Source organism: Phacochoerus africanus, chromosome 6 (genome assembly GCF_016906955.1).
Source record: "Phacochoerus africanus isolate WHEZ1 chromosome 6, ROS_Pafr_v1, whole genome shotgun sequence".
Taxonomy (NCBI): domain Eukaryota; kingdom Metazoa; phylum Chordata; class Mammalia; order Artiodactyla; family Suidae; genus Phacochoerus; species Phacochoerus africanus.
Genome location: NC_062549.1, coordinates 21,717,117 through 21,733,404, shown reverse-complemented (window position 1 = coordinate 21,733,404; position 16,288 = coordinate 21,717,117). Strand labels below are relative to the sequence as shown.

The 16,288-nt window shown below is 40.3% G+C and overlaps 1 protein-coding gene across 1 annotated transcript in view; it reads right to left on the bottom strand.

Annotated features, from left to right (window-relative positions):
* Positions 1–1,876, bottom strand: part of RAD21 (RAD21 cohesin complex component) — a 29,746-nt gene extending 27,870 nt beyond the window's left edge. Inside the window, exon 1 of the mRNA XM_047783379.1 lies at positions 1,741–1,876. The gene's annotated coding sequence lies outside the window, so the exon portion shown is untranslated. The remainder of the gene's footprint in view (positions 1–1,740) is intronic.
* Between the last annotated feature and the right edge of the window lie 14,412 nt (positions 1,877–16,288).

Sequence of the window (16,288 nt, the reverse complement as noted above, 5' to 3'; positions counted from 1 at the left end):
AGCCTTTTCATCTAAAAAAATGGGAATGTTTGCCAGACTGGATTATGAGAATTAAATAGAAGATCATAACCAATACATGCAAAAAGTTACTTTTTTGGGGAAAAAAACCTCACAGCAGAGCACATACCACTTAGCATGATCATACCCAACAATTCTGACATCACAACATTTAAACAAAGCCCACAAAATCCTCATTTCCAATAAATAAATTTCCCTACAGTACCAAACTCTAAGGAATAAAATGTATCAGAATCTTTGTCCCAGTAAATAGGAATTCATTAGGAAAGAAATTCTCTTCCTCAAGAAAAACTAATACTAGAGTGTACTGAAGTGTTTAGTCTACAAACACAAGAAAGGTAAAAGTTAAGCTCTACCAATGTAATTCTGACTTATAAATAAAAAATGTCCATTGGTCATCCACTGCTGTCACCTCCTCTACAAACTAAGTAATTTAATTACTGGATATGGCATATGTCCTCATCAGTAGCTTTCTGAAAGTAACTGATTAGTCGCCTCCAACATTAAAGAAATTCAACGACTCCACAACTGTCTCCAAAATTCTGCACAATCACAGAGCTCACTGGCATTTACATTCATTTTCGGAAAACAGAATTTTTTCCCGCCTGGAATTCAGCGATCATTCCAAACAATATAAGGAGAGCAGATACTAACTTTGGCTTGCAAATAAAAGTCGATAAAACCACAAAAGCTTTAATCAGAAACCCTTGAAAACACAGGCATATTTTTGAACCTTGAAACTCTAACCTATCATAAGCTGGCCAGATAAACCCTTCAGCGTTTCCTTCTCTCCTAGGCCGCTAGCTCTGGCAGCACAATTCGACAGTGTCACCCCACACTGTCACAGCACATCATTCTGAAAACCTTCTCAGCGAGGAAAAAGGTACCAAGCGTTTGTCAGAAACGCACACCTCCCCGAAACGTCTCCACCACACCTAATTTCCTTAAACATTAAGAAATTCGGGGAGAAAAACTAATTATGCTAATTCCCTAACAATCAGAGACCACTTCCCCAGGTCGCGTTTTCTATTGGCCTATCTAATATTTAATATCCTCAACGTAAAAGTTTTCCTTTAAAAAAAAAAAAATGGAAGGGGGAGCAGCGGCAGTCCCTGGCGAGGGCCCCGCCGCCGCCCTCCGGCCCCACGGAGAAGACAGGGCCCGCGTGTCCCCGACCCCCTGCACCCTCGCCCGCCAGACTTTAGGGGCTCTCCGGGCTGGCATCGCCGGCGCCCGGCCCGCCGCCGCCGCCTCCCGCCCGGAATCCCGCGTCTTCCTAGACAGCCATTTTCACCCGAGCAGTAGGCGGCCCGGTCCCCAGAGCGGGCTCGTTCAAACCTCGTCCTCGCCCTCCACCTCCCAAGATTTCCTGTTTCCTCGGGGAAATGCGGCTCCCCGAGGGGCCGGCCGGGTAACGGCTTTTTTGGCCTCGGAATAGACCAGCACCATTTGTGAGCCAACAAGCGATGATGCGGGCCCAAGCTGCGCGGGTCCCGGCCGAGGGCGGGCCCAGGGCAAGGGGCCTCCGCGCGCGGCGCTGCCGTTTGGGAGCTCGGAGGGTGGCAGCGCGGCCCTGTCCCGGGACGAGGACTGTGCAGCCGTCTCCCTCGCCCTCCTGCTCCCCGCCATCCCCCGGAGCCCCGCTCCCCGACGGCTACACGGCGGAGAAGGGGTGGGGGGAGGGAGCCGGAGGATAAGAAGGGGTCGGCCGACTCTCTTTACCTTGTTCTCCGCCGGGAGTTGGGCGGGCTGGGTGGCCTGGGGAGGGGAAAAGGGTCGGGGGAGGGGGCGGGGAAAGGGGGGGAGCCCTTGTGCGGTGTAGCTTCGGAGCAGCTCCCGCCGCCGCCACAGCCGCCGCCTCCTTTCCGATTCACTCAAACAAACAAGATGGCTGCCGTTACGCCGCGGCTCTTCCTGCCGCCCAAATCCTCGGTTCAAATCGGCAGGATGTTTACGGTCAAAATGGTACCTGTGCGCCTGCGCAGCCAGCCTAAGCCCCCGAAGCAGCGACGCAGGCGCGGTGACCATTTCCTTTTCAATGGAACCCGCCCTCTGGGCAAGCAGCTCAGAACCGAGCAAGCGCGAAGGTGATTCCTTTGCTAGAGGGTCTTAGAGCGTTGCGAAACTGGCGAGCGGCGCACGCGCAGTGCTTTCCCCCAAGCGAGTAATTGGGGTTAGCGTTATACTTGCGCTGGTTTTAAAAGAAAAACTCTACGCAGTTTTGTGTGTCCTTGACACAAAAATTCATTTTCAAGGTTCTGTAGTAAAGAATATCACACAAAACTCTGAAATAAGTTCTTTAAAATGCAGGGGTTCATTCATTCAGTCAACCTGTCTTAATAGCTGGTCTTCTCTGAACCACATACTATGATAGCTAAGGTTTGGGATGTAATGCCGCTGCAAGGAGAAGTATCTACCCATTTACTGTTAACCAAAATGCTGAAGATGATACAAGATCTAGCCTCTGCCTTCAGCTCCAGACTCCTCTTTTCTGTCGTTCCTTTCTTCCTCACTCTGCTCCAGTTACTCTGCCTTTTAAATAATCAAACGCATCAAGCATACACCTACCTCAAGATTTTTGCACTCACTGCTCCCTGTTCTTAGAACAATTTTACATTTCCATCTCCTCCACTTTTGCCTAATTAATTCTTTTTCCGCATCTTAGTTTAAAAGCCAGTTCCCTAATCCTCTTATTTAAGATAACACCATTACTGTAATTTTTAAAAAAAGTCCCATCTCACACGGAACTTTAGGGCTTTACAAAATGGCCCTGTCAGTTTCTACCTGTAGGACCAGAAATAACAGCATCTCTGTGCTTCCGGTTTCTCACCCAAGAATTGTTCGGAGGATTCATGAATTAATAACGTGTTCACGCAGTTGGAATGATGCAGGGCATCTTGCAAGTAATTATTTTTATTACTGTCTTTATAGTTGATATCACCATTATTCTCCTCTATTAATTTTTTTTTCTAAAGAATGGCACCTAAAGCAAGACAAAATGCTCCTAGCCAGAGCAGAGGATAATAAGATAATGATCTTTTGATGTGGACACCTACCGCTTTTAATCCAGCCCAGTTGTGTGCTAGATCTTTAATGGCTTGTTTGGGAAGGCTTACAAGATAAAGAAATAATTTACTTCTCCATCATAGTTTCTGAGTATAGACATATTTTAGAATAAAGAAATATGCAGGGAAAACAGTTAAGCATATACATTCAGCAACTGTCCTTTAAGTCCTGCACCGTTCCAGGGTTTTAACAATATACAACACAACTCAGATGGATGAGACAGTGGGCAGTCTTGTGCTCCACTCTTTCTGGGTCATCTGACAGTGGCGTGGGACAGGGTTCAGCTCACAAGCTGGAATCCATTAGCCAAGTGGCCATGGCAGCTGGAACTCAAAGTTTCCTGGAGTAACTATCCTATCTTAATTGGACAATTTTTGAAGTTCGTTCTTTTGTGTTTAGTGGGGAGGTTAAGAGGCTGGCCTTAAGGATAGTTGTTGAAATCCCAAGCTGAGTAGGGAAGGGGTACAAGCCCTTTTATTATTTTCAATGTGATTTCCTTCAGCCAATACAGACTGAGTGTTTAAAACATGTAAATCCTTCCTCCTGGTGTGCCTTTCATAAACTCAATTCTGGCAATTGTTTTGTCATCTCCAAAAAACCAGCTAAACAAACAAACAAAAAGTACATTCTCTCATTAACAAACTGTTTACGATAGAACAGTTCAGTTTCTCTTGGTGAACCTTTTAACACTCCAAAATAATTTAAGTGTATCAGCTACAAAATGACATGAAACCAATCATCTGGGGAAAGTTTCCAGGCAGGTTAAGGATGGCATGCATGAGACTACATTGCATGGTGAATCCTTCTCCATTGCTGATGTTAATTTTCAGTTTAAATCTCTCTCCATTTCAAAATGTGGTCAGATGATTACGCACTGCTGCTTGGTGTCTCTCATAGATTACATTAGCTTTTAGAGTTTTTGTCAGTGGGATCACATGTTTCCTCTTAATTTGAATTAAAAAAAAAAAAAAAAAAAAATCTGGGGAGTTCCCGTTGTGGCGCAGTGGTTAACGAATCCGACTAGGAACCATGAGGTTGCGGGTTCGATCCCTGCCCTTACTTAGTGGGTTAACGATCCGGCGTTGCCGTGAGCTGTGGTGTAGGTCGCAGACGCGGCTCGGATCCCGCGTTGCTGTGGCTCTGGCGTAGGCCGGTGGCTACAGCTCCGATTCGACCCCTAGCCTGGGAACCTCCATATGCCTTGGGAGCGGCCCAAGAAATAGCAAAAAAGACAAAAAAAAAATCTGTTTTCCTAATTCCTAGTAACAAGTCTAACATTGAAATGAATAGGTTTACTGTTTTATCTAAGGCTTTTTCCCCTCTATCTTTGAAGGAAAGTTATAATATGGGTTTTGGGTTCAAACCCATCTTTTCTACCTCTCAGCAGTTTTCCCATATGCAATCTTCTTAACTTCTCTTGGTTTTGATTTCTTAATTTATAAAAATGGAAACAATACTCTTCATGATTGTTGAGAGATTTAAATAAGATCATATATACAGAGTACTTAGTGTAGTGGTTGAAATTGAGTAATTATTCAATTACTATTAATTTTGCTCTTTCTACCTTCTGAGTAATGGAATAGCCAGCAAAGTATGGCAAATATTTCTTTCTCTCTCTCCAGTACAGAACTCCTAAGGTACTACTACTATTTTTTGAAACATTTCTTACCCAATAGCTCTCCATGGCTCTTTATAGAGTTTCTTTACAGACAACCCTAATTCCCTAAATCTGCTGGATTTGATTTTTTTTTTTTTTTTTTTTTTTTTGGTAGTGACTGCAGGCATGTGGAAGTTCCCAGCCCAGGGACTAAACCTGTGCCAGAGCAGTGACCTCAGCCACTGCAGAAACACTGCCACCGATCCTTAACCTGTTGCACACAGGGGAACTCCTGGATTTGATTCTTTTGAACAAGGTGTATGTTCTGGCTTGAAGTCCAATCCTGTCAACATATTCACTTATTTTCTTATAATAAAATATTGAGTTAGCTTTTCTTGCTACAGAAGTTACCTACAGTCGATATCTCCTTTACCTGGAAATACTTATTTGATGAATGTGCAATTTTGCCATGAAAAACATGCAATTTTAATAATTGTGAATTTGACTAAAACCATGGCAGGATAGATCTAAATTACAGATCTAATCTTCCCTCAATTGAAATAATGTATTTTTCTTTTCTGCTTACTCAGTTGATGACATATGATTTGGGATAATCACTGTCTGAAGAGCTGCATGCCGCCACTGTCTTGAGCATGTGTATGCTTTCTATGTCATTATTTCAGGAACACACACACACATAACTGAGACATTTTGTAAAAAAAAAAAAAAACTGTTACAGAAATAGATGATCAACACATAGTAACAGAGTTAAGATTTATACACATTTATAGACTTGTTCCTCTGAATTGCCAAACTTTGAAAACATAATTCTCTATGACATGAAAAATATATCATAAGTAGAAGGGGTTTGATTAAGAGAGGAATAGGGCTTGAGTTCCCTTCACGGCTCGATGGTAAGCAACCCGAGTAGGATCCATGAGGATGCAGGTTCTTTTCGATCCTCAGCCTCCTTCAGTGGGTTAAGGATCCAACCTTCTCAGGAGCTGTGGTGTAGGTTGGCAGCTACAGCTCTGATTTGACCCCTAACCTGCCACACACTGTGGGTGCAGCCCTAAAAAGACAAAAAAAAAAAAAAAGGAATTAGGCAAATGGATAGATTTTTCAGGAGTATTTCGATAATAATCGTGGATGAGTATTAAGTATGTTGCACCAGAACTGAACATTACTTAAAGAAAGATCAAAAGTATAAAATATTTGTTGCTTGAGCTTTCTTAAGTTCATTAAAGGGCAGCCCAGAATGAGTGAATAGTCTCTTTTAAGATTTTAGACTAAATAGAGAAAAACTGACAGAAAATGACCAAAAATGTAGTAAATTCTGACTTATAATGTCAACAATTTTTTTTAATCCCTTAAAAAGGATGGTAACAATTGATCAAGGAGGAAACACATTTTAAAGACACCGTCATAGTCAAAAATGTTATAATCAGACACATTATATTTAAGAAGCAGAGTGATTAAGGACAAAACATCGATGTTGAAATATCAATCTTAATACCATAGATATTAAGTGAGTGGTAATAACATGTATGGGAGAGGGTTTTGAAAGCCATAGAAATGGTAGATTTCATTCATAGTCATGTGCTCAGCTTCAGGCATGCGTGTTTGAATCAGGATTCTACTCTGGAGAGTGGCTACAAGCAGCCTGTCAAGGCTGCATTAAGGGTCTGTTTAAGTAGTTAGGTGTCAGCAGAGAAAAGTCCCGGGAGTCCAGGAGTGGGCTCAAGGATGCTGTTGGTCTCTGGGCCAAATGGGAGTGTGAGTTTGACAATGACTGAGGCAGAGACCAGGGGAAGCTTCAAAGGTAGAAGTTGGGTCAGGGTCTATGTTAGTCACTGTAATTTTTCTCAGAAAATTTCATTATGCTAACAACATTTCAATGCCAGGAGCACTTTTAACTCTTCACCTGGATGTTTTTGTCTTTGACTATTTTGAGGCATATCCTCTACTTGAAAGCCCACCAACTCTTCTGTAATAATGTAGCATTTTGAAAATACTGGGTGCTTATCCAAAAGCAGACAGATAGTATTTCCTCTGAACCCCTCTAGCCATTCCAGAATGCAGATACTTTGTGATAATGTGATACACATTGTCCTTTTGTTCTGCAAATTGCTTACTAAAAATAGTAGGGCAAGCTGGAGGAAAATAGGGTTGGGATAGATCTCTTAAAACCAATGCAACTAACAAAAATGGTAACATCGTAATAAAAAAAATCTTTGCAAAATTAAAAAGATGTTAAATGACCACCAATCCAGGAAATAGTAGAGCAAATACAGTGCTTAAAAAGAAGGTGAAGATGGCCGGATGGAAGAGGTGTAAAGAAAGGTAGAAGCTGCTGTGTTATAAAAGAAACTCCTGCAGTAAGCATTTCAAAGATACAGCAAGGGGCTCTATGGAGCCTAGAGACTGGAAGGGAATGGACACAATGTACAGGCCTGTTTTAATGTGCTTTGCTGCAACTTGAGGGGTCAAAAGAATTAATGTGTTAGGGGAAGGAAAAAAAAATCACACCTGAACTAATATTATTATGGAAACTGACATTGTACCAAAATAGACCGAAATTCTTTCCCTTAGAGTGAAATTGAGGTTTTATTATCAGCGAGGCCTGGTATATATCCATAGTAGGGTGGCAGAGAGTGATTTTCCAATTTTATTTTATTTTATTTATTTATTTATTTTTGTCTTTTTGCCTTTTTCTAGGGCCGCTCCTGGGGCAAATGGAGGTTCCCAGGCTAGGGGTCTAATCGGAGCTGCAGCCACCAGCCTACGCCAGAGCCACAGCAACGTGGGATCCGAGCCGTGTCTGCAACCTACATCACTGCTCACGGCAACGCCGGATCCTTAACCCACTGAGCAAGACCAGGGATCGAACCCGAAACCTCATGGTTCCTGGTCAGATTCGTTAACCACTGGGCCACGACAGGAACTCCTCCAATTTTATTTTTATTTATTATTATTATTATTATTTTTTTTTTTTAGGGCTGCACCTGTGACCCCAGGCTAGGGGTAGGATCCAAGCTGCATCTTCGACCTACAGCTGATCTTGTTCATGGCAAGATCCTTAACCCACCGATCAAGATTAGGGATCAAAGCCACATCCTCATGGATACTAGTCAGGTTCTTAACCTGCTAAACCGCAAAAGGAACTCCTGATTTTCCAATTTTAATGGGTTTATAGCTCATCTCGGGATCCTGTTAAAAGGCAGATTTGTATATAGCTGTTTGGGATGGGCCCAAGATTTTTCTTTTCTTTTTTCTTTTTTTTTTAAGCAAGCTTCCAGACAATTCAGAGGTTCCTTGTATGTGAACCACATCAAGAGGAAAGGATTTTTTAAAGAATAGACTTTGGGGGAGTTCCCATAGTGGCTAATTGGTAACAAACCCGACGAGTATCCATGAGGATGCGAGTTGGATCCCTGGCCTCCCTCAATGGGTTAAGGAGCCAGCATTACATGAGCAGTGGTGTAGGTCACAGATACAGCTTGGATCTGGTGTTGTTATGGCTGTGCCATAGGCCAGATCCAATTTGACCCCTAGCCAGGGAACTTCCATATTCTATGGGTGCGGCCCTAAATATATATATTTGGAACCAGGTGGACCTGAGCTTCCATCATGGCTCTTTCCATTTAGTAGCTGTGTGATGTTGAGCAAGTTGCTTAACTTCTCTGAGGCTCAGTTTTTTTTTTTTTATCTGTAAAATCAGGCTCCTTATAGGTACACCTTCATGGCATTGGTCTTCATTACATGTCTAAATTATTTACCATAGTTCCTGGCACATTGTTGGAGCTTGGTGAATAGTATTCTTTTAATATTATTGTAGTTACTATTATTGGCACTTGGGCATCTAATTACATACTTATTTCCCAAACACATTTACTATTTGTTTTTCCTGAGATTTGATTTTCTTCTTTATTCTATCTTTATTCTATGTTGAGTTCCATAACAAAAACTGAGCATTATTTTCCAATACCTTTTCCTTTTTCTTTAGTTTGGCATACGGCGCCGAGCTAAAAAGATTCCATTTGCCAGCCTTTCCATCTAGGTATGACCAGGTTAACCGATTCTGCTCAGTGTTGTGGGGTCATTCCTAGGTTTCTTAAAAAGGAGCAGCTCACCCTTCCTCTCTTCCCCCATCTTATTATTTGGCACATGGATGTGATAGCTAGTGCTCCTGCAGCCATTTTGGACTATTACCATAATAGTTATGCTAGGGATAGTGGAGCAGTGAGGTGAAGAAGCTTGGGTTCATGATAACTTTGTGGAGATGTCATGTAACCCCTCAGCTGCCTACATCCAGACATTTTTTTATGTAAAAAAGAAAAGTCAGACCTTGATGTTTTCACTTTTTCTGTTATTTGCAGCTGTAGTCCACTGATGTGAACACTTACCTGGTTCAAGTGCTTTTCAATACAGGGAGCATAAAAACAAGTCTGGTCTCAGATCAGTCTTCTACGGTCTACCAGTTAGCTGTTCTTCACAGAGTACTGTTTTATAATTTCACTGGAAGAATTTTATCCTCTATAAGTTTCACTTTCAAGTACCCCTGACTTCTCATTTTCTTTTTTGGCCACACCTGCAGCCTATGGAAGTTCCTGGGCCAGAGACTGACTCTGAGCTGCAGCTATGACCTATGCCTTAACTGTGGCAATGCCAGGTCCATAACCTGCTGCAGCACAGTGGGAACTCCTTGCCCTCTCACTTTCTTGATCATGCTGGTAAGTCTCCTACCAGATATGTTCTTCCAAATCTTTGTCATATACCCCCCTCCCCTTTTTTAACACAGTATTTTAAACTATGAGTAGGAGTGTGTGTGTGGCTGGGGGAACCAAGATCTGTAAATCAGTAGTTATAATCAGCTTCTCTAGTATCTTGTGCTTCTACAGTCACTGCCTTCATGGTGAAGAATTGAATTTACATGTTTAATCCTATTCTAAATTTTAGGCTCACTGACAATACTTTTTCCTTTGAAGGCAACATTTCCATGCTTTCTGAAATTGGTAGCGGTTCGTGAATTGAGTCCTGGAAAGCTTTCTATTATATCTCTCTTCAAGATGCTGCCTCTAAAACCAAATGGCCTTTCTCTTTGGCCATATCAAGTCTATATCAAAATGTCTCTGCCCACCTTGGCAGAATTATCAAGGCGCAAAGGTCATGAACTATTCCTGCATAAAGTTTTCTAGCCAGCACCTTTTCCTCCTTAGCATATATGGAGTATAGTTAAAACCATAGCTGCTTCTCTGTATGGTCCAGAATCCATCACCCTTCATTGGCAAAGGTGCATCTAATATAAAACTTTTCTTAAGTATTGTGTACTCTTGTCTGGAATTAACTGGATTTAATTTATATTAAAGGGTTACTTCAACCACTGACAAGAATGTAGGTTGTGGAATAAAACTTTAGGAACTGGGCAAACTCTTTGCCCACTAGCTAATAGAAGATGGGGTTCAAAAAGACGGTACTAAAGAAGTATTTATTTTAGGTGTGAAATGGTATTGTGGTTATAGTTTAAAAGAGCATCATTATCAGAGATTCATACTAAAATATCCACAAGTTAAATCATAAGATATTTGGGATTATTACGAAATAATCCTCAAGAAGTGGGAAGAGGAGTGGGTGGGGGTATAAAAACAGGATTGGTTATGAGCCTATAATTGTTGAAGTTTGATGCAGTGTACTGAGGAAATAATTTTAATTCTCTCTCTACCCCTGTGTATGTTTGACTGTTCTCCAAAATAAAATGTTTAAAAAATTTTTAAAATGTCATCAAGACATGAAGAATAATTTTAACCATAGATAAGCCAAATTCCAAAGATTCACAGAATGTCTTTTGACCAGTCTTTACTTTAGAATATTTGGAATTTATGAAGTATACTTATAGGTAACCATCCAATGCTCCAAGTTATTCATATGTTCTTCTATTTGCCAACAGTTAATCAATTGGAAATGGGATTTCTTATCCCCACATCTTGTTCTTGGCACAAAATCAGTGAGCTTTATCCACTATTTCACTTTGGGAAGATGAACTGGGGTAAAATCCAATTAATATTTTCAGCAACACATTAGTTAGTCCCAATGGCTTTCCATATTTTATCTTGCTTCCGTAATGTCATCATTTCTTTAGCTCAGTGAGACCATGAGTATCAGAGGCAAGGGTGCATCATGATATCTTCCATTTAAGATCAAAGGGTTCAACGGCAGTCTTATCTATTCATCCACAGGTGAACCCTGCCACCCTCTATGTCTCTCTGGTAGCTGTATATCTAATCACCATTCAGCAAGTAACCATTTGATAATTATTATATGATAACATAGTCTTCGATGTTTGAAAAATTTTCACTCTATATCCCCTTCCAGCTGTTGAAACATTTCTCAACTCCCCTTTACAACGAAATGTCTTTAAACAGTTGTTCATGTTTTATACCTCCAATTCATTCCGTTCCATAATCTTTTCACTGTAGTAAAATATATATTCTGTATATAAATATATATGTATAATACAGAATTACCATTTTAAAGTGTAACATCCAGTGGCATTTATTACATTTACAATATTGTGCAACTATCACTATTTCACTGTGGCTTTAATTTGCATTTTAAAAATGACATTGAACATTTTTTCATGTGCTCTTTGTACATTTATGCCTCTTTCAAGAATATCTATTCAAATCCTTTGTCCATTTTAAATTTGGATGTCTTTTGTTGTTGAATTGTGTAAATTCTTAATATATTATGGATACTAGATCCTTATCAGGTATGTTATTTTAAAATATTTTCTCTACTATGAGTCATTCTTTTTTTTTTTTTTGTCTTTTTGCTATTTCTTTGGGCCGCTCCCGCGGCATATGGAGGTTCCCAGGCTAGGGGTCCAATCGGAGCTGCAGCCACTGGCCTACGCCAGAGCCACAGCAATGCGGGATCTGAGCCGTGTCTGCAACCTACACCACAGCTCACGGCAACACTGGATCGTTAACCCACTGAGCAAGGGCAGGGACCGAAGCTGCAACCTCATGGTTCCTAGTCGGATTCGTTAACCACTGCGCCACGACGGGAACTCCTATGAGTCATTCTTGACAAAGGATAGCACAGAACTTAAAACATCTAAATGTTCTGATGTTCAGTTGCGTGGATTGAAAGTATAGCTTTTTAGAAATTTAATTTGCCTAGGAGTTCCCATTGTGGCGCAGTGGAAACGAATCTGACTAGTGTCCATGAGGATGTGGGTTTGATCCCGGGCCTTGCTCAGTGGGTTAAGGATCTGGTGTTGCCATAAGCTGTGGTGTAGGTCACAGACGTGGCTCGGATCTGGCATTGCTGTGGCTGTGGTGGAGGCCAGTGGCTACAGATCCAATGTGACCCCTAGCATGGGAACCTCCATATGCCATGGGTGTGGCCCTGAAAAAAAATTTAGTTTGCCTAAATGCTCATTATTAGTAGAGATAAGAAATTCAAATCCTTGAGTTGTAGGCAATACTAGAGTCCATTGCTAATACTCAAAACCTTCCCTAAACATTGAAGTGTTTACATGGGCAATTTTGTTCTCAGACTATGAAATTTTATCTTGGAGCCACAATTAAAATAAATGTTAATGAGTTTAAGGAAGGCTGCCACAATAGTAATTCAATGTCTTTTGAAGCTTTCCTGCACCTTTGCAAAATCTTTTTTTTTTTTTGGTTTTTTTCTATGGCTGCACCCGAGGCATATGGAGGTTCCCAGACTAGGGGTCTAATCGGAGCTACAGCCGCCTGCCTATGCCACAGCCACAGCAACACAGGAACCAAACTGCGTCTGCAACCTACACCACAACTCACGGCAATGCTGGATCTTTAACCCACTCAGCGAAGCCAGGGATGGAACCCACAACCTCACGGTTCCTAGTCAGATTTGTTAGCCATTGCGCCACAACGGGAACCCCATATTATTTAAATTTAATGTACTGAATTACCGTGCTTGGAAGTTTGGCCTTGTATACCTGACATTACAACTGGTGGGTTGATTTATTTTGGAAGTCTGTAGACTCCTGATATTTTTGCAAAGTAAAGACACCCCATGTAGAATTCCTATGACTCACCTAGAAAAGAAGTGTCAGTCAGAGTCTAGCCAGGAGACAGAAATCACTCAGCAAATTGAGTGGAATATTTCAATATAAAAATTATAATCTAATAATAAAATAATAACAAGGATTAATTATTAAGGGATAAATAGTTAATAGTTACCTAATAACAGAGTTTTATAACTTAGCAATAAAGAGAACTCTACAGAATACAAGAATAGCGGACATAGGGAGTAACTACTACATCTATAGCTGAGACCAGTACCCATGGAAGAAAAAGACTTGGAAGGAAGCCAACACTGACATCCAGACCCTGTTGGAGATGGCGTGGCTGTGGCCTACTTAATGAAAGAGAATTTGCTGAAGTGCCTCCAGCCAAGGTTAGCTGGAAACCACCTGTTGCAGCCCTAGCGAAACTAGCTGGGAATTAGCCCTCTGGCATGCTGGTGAAACTTACTGGAAAGTCACTTTCTGAAATGCTAGTGAGCCTTTGCATGGTAGTGGCAAAAGTTGTTGGTGCATGACTGCCACTGGGTGTTCCATGTTCTGCTTGCTATCATGTGCTGCATGTGCAAAAATGCGCATAAGAACCCAAAAGGGCAGTCCCTTCCTCCAGCAATGTCCCTTTCTCGCCCCCTGCTGACAAAACCTTACTTTGCACTAGCTGACAAGGGCAAATGTTTGCAAAGTCCAGCTCCTGTGTCACAAAGCAAAACAAAGGTGAATTTGGAGCTCAGTGACAAGAAACTGATCACTGGCACAGATGGCGATTTACGATTATTTTAGAGATGGAATCCAGGAAAAGTATGGTTTATTAGAAACAGTTTTAGAGATGGTTATTTATGTAATACAAAGTAGCAGTGTGATTAGTTTGAGAACAATAGCTTAGCAATGGCTGAACCAGGAAACCTGTAATAATTAAAAAATAGATATGTTGAGCATTATCTGAATTCGCAAGTGAAGAAGTTCCCCAAACAGGAAATTCTCTCTTGGAGCAGACCCAAAGATAATGCCAAAAGCAGGTGCTATACAAGTATCAGTCAATGTCATATGTTCTAGATAAAGTGTTCTGTTGCAAGAAGAATTGCAAATATCAGCAAATAGGTGATTTTATTTAATTGTTTGAGAGTTCTGTGGTGAAGGGTCCTTGAAATAAGACTAGGCCTATTTTCAGGATCTGGAAAAAGTTTAAATTTTTCCTTTTAAGGGTGTATCAATGAAGAATCCTTTTTTTTTTCCCTTGCAAGTAATAAATAACAGTGGTTTCAGGAATAAAGAATAAAACATTTATGTTGTATAATTAATCCCTTATGGGTCATATCATTTGCAAATATTTTCTCCCCATTCAGCAGGTTTTTTCATTTTGTTGATGATTTCCTTGCTGTCTGAAAGCTTCTAAGTTTAATTAGGTCGGATTTATTTATTTTTGTTTTTATTTCCTTTGCTTTAGGAGTAGGATCCAAAAAATATTGCAGCAATTTATGTTAAAGAGTGTTATGGAGTTCCGTCGTGGCACAGCAGAAACAAATCCGACTAGGAACCATGAAGTTGCAGGTTGGATCCCTGGCCTCGCTCAGTGGGTTAAGGATCTGGTGTTGCCATGAGCTATGGTGTAAGTTGCAGATGCGGCTCAGATCCTGCATTGCTGGGGCTGTGGTGTAGGCTGGCAGCAGTAGCTTCAATTTGACCCCTAGCCTGGGAACCTCCACATGCTGCACACGCGGTCCTAAAAAGCAAAAAAAAGAAAAAAAAAAAGATTGTTCTGCCTATGTTTTCCTCTAGGATTTTTATAATATTTGGTTTATATTTATGTCTTTAATCCATTTTGAGTTTGTGGATGGTGTTAGGGAATGTTCTAATTTCATTCTTTTACTTGCAGCTGTCTGGTTTTCCCACCACCATTATTGAAGAAACTGTCTTTTCTCCATTGTATATTTTTTTCCCTTCTTCATCATAGATTATTTGCCCATAAGTCTGTGGGTTTATTTCTGGGCTCTCCATCCTGTTCCATTGATTTATGTGTCTGTTTTTGTGCCAGTATCATGCTGTTTTGATTACTGTAGCTTTGTAGTATAATCTGAAGCCAGGGAGTGTGATTTCTTCAGCTCTGTTCTTTTTTTTCAAGATTGTTTTGGCTATTTGGGATCTTTTGTGTTTCCATACAAATTTTATAATTATTTGCTCTAGTTCTTTAAAAGGGAATGAAATGGAATACTACTCAGACATAACAAGGAATGCAATTTTGCCATTTGTAGTAACATGGATAGTTTTTATTTTATAAGTGAAATAAATAATATAGTGAAAGACAAATACCGTATGGTATCATTTATATGTATAATCTAAAAAATACAATAAACTAGTGAATATAACAAAGAAGACTCACAGATATAGAGAACAAACTAGTGGTTACCAGTGGGGAGAGAAAAGGGGAAAAGGCAATATGAGGGTATGGGATTAAGAGATGCAAACTATCAGGTATAAAATAAACTATAAGGATATATTGTACAGCACAGGGAATATAGCCAATATTTTATAATAATATAAATGAAGTATAGCCGTTAACATTGTGAATCACCATTTTGTATACCTATAACTTATGTAATATTGTACAGCACCTACGGTTTAATAAAAAAGAGAGAGAAATATAAATTTTCACTTGAAAGCAAAAAAAAAAAGAATATATATGTATGTGTCATTGGGTCACTTTGCTGTACTGTAGAAAATTGACAGAACACTGTAAACCAGCTATAATGGAAAAAAATCATTTAAAAAAAAAGCAAAAAAAATTTAAATATGAACAACAAAAGATCTGAAGGATATCGCTCTGTGAGAGCCTGAAAGACCCATATCTTTCACATCTTTCTGCTCTATCATCCTTAGAATACTAGCTTGTTGCTTCATGGTTGGAACATGATGTCTGTTGCTCTAGGTATCATTTCACCATTTAAGACAAGAAGAAAGGAGTTGCCATGTACATCATTGGTATCAAACTGATGGGCAAATAGTTATTGAACCATTACGTGTGTGGCAATGTGTCAGAGCGTGATTTAATGATTAATCAAAAAATGTCTATTCGGAGTCCTTTAGCAAATCCTACAGACTCAAATTTGAGACCTCCTTCCTAGGGTTTCCTTTTCCATCCTGCTCATGCCCAACTGCGCAAAGCAGGACTTTCTCCAATCCCTGCACACTCACACCCCTGCTGTTCTTCTGCCCTGAGACTTCCTGGTATATTCTGGGAATTATCCTATTTATTTTCACTTACTGCATCATATGTTTAGGATAATATTTTGTTATGGTGTTTTGTGATATAATTCTCTAATATAAAATCCTTTTAAAAAAGTAAAATTTCAATGTATGGTTGCCCAGATTTTATTCTCTCTCTCTCCCTCTCTCACCTCTTCTCTCTTTTAAACCTACCAAACTATTATGTTAGAGGATATGAGACTGCCATTTTAGGGGGCATTCTCTTTGTTGTTTGGGTCTGATTTCCATCTGAGTAGTGGAAAGTTTATTGACTTTGACAACCAAAAGAGAAA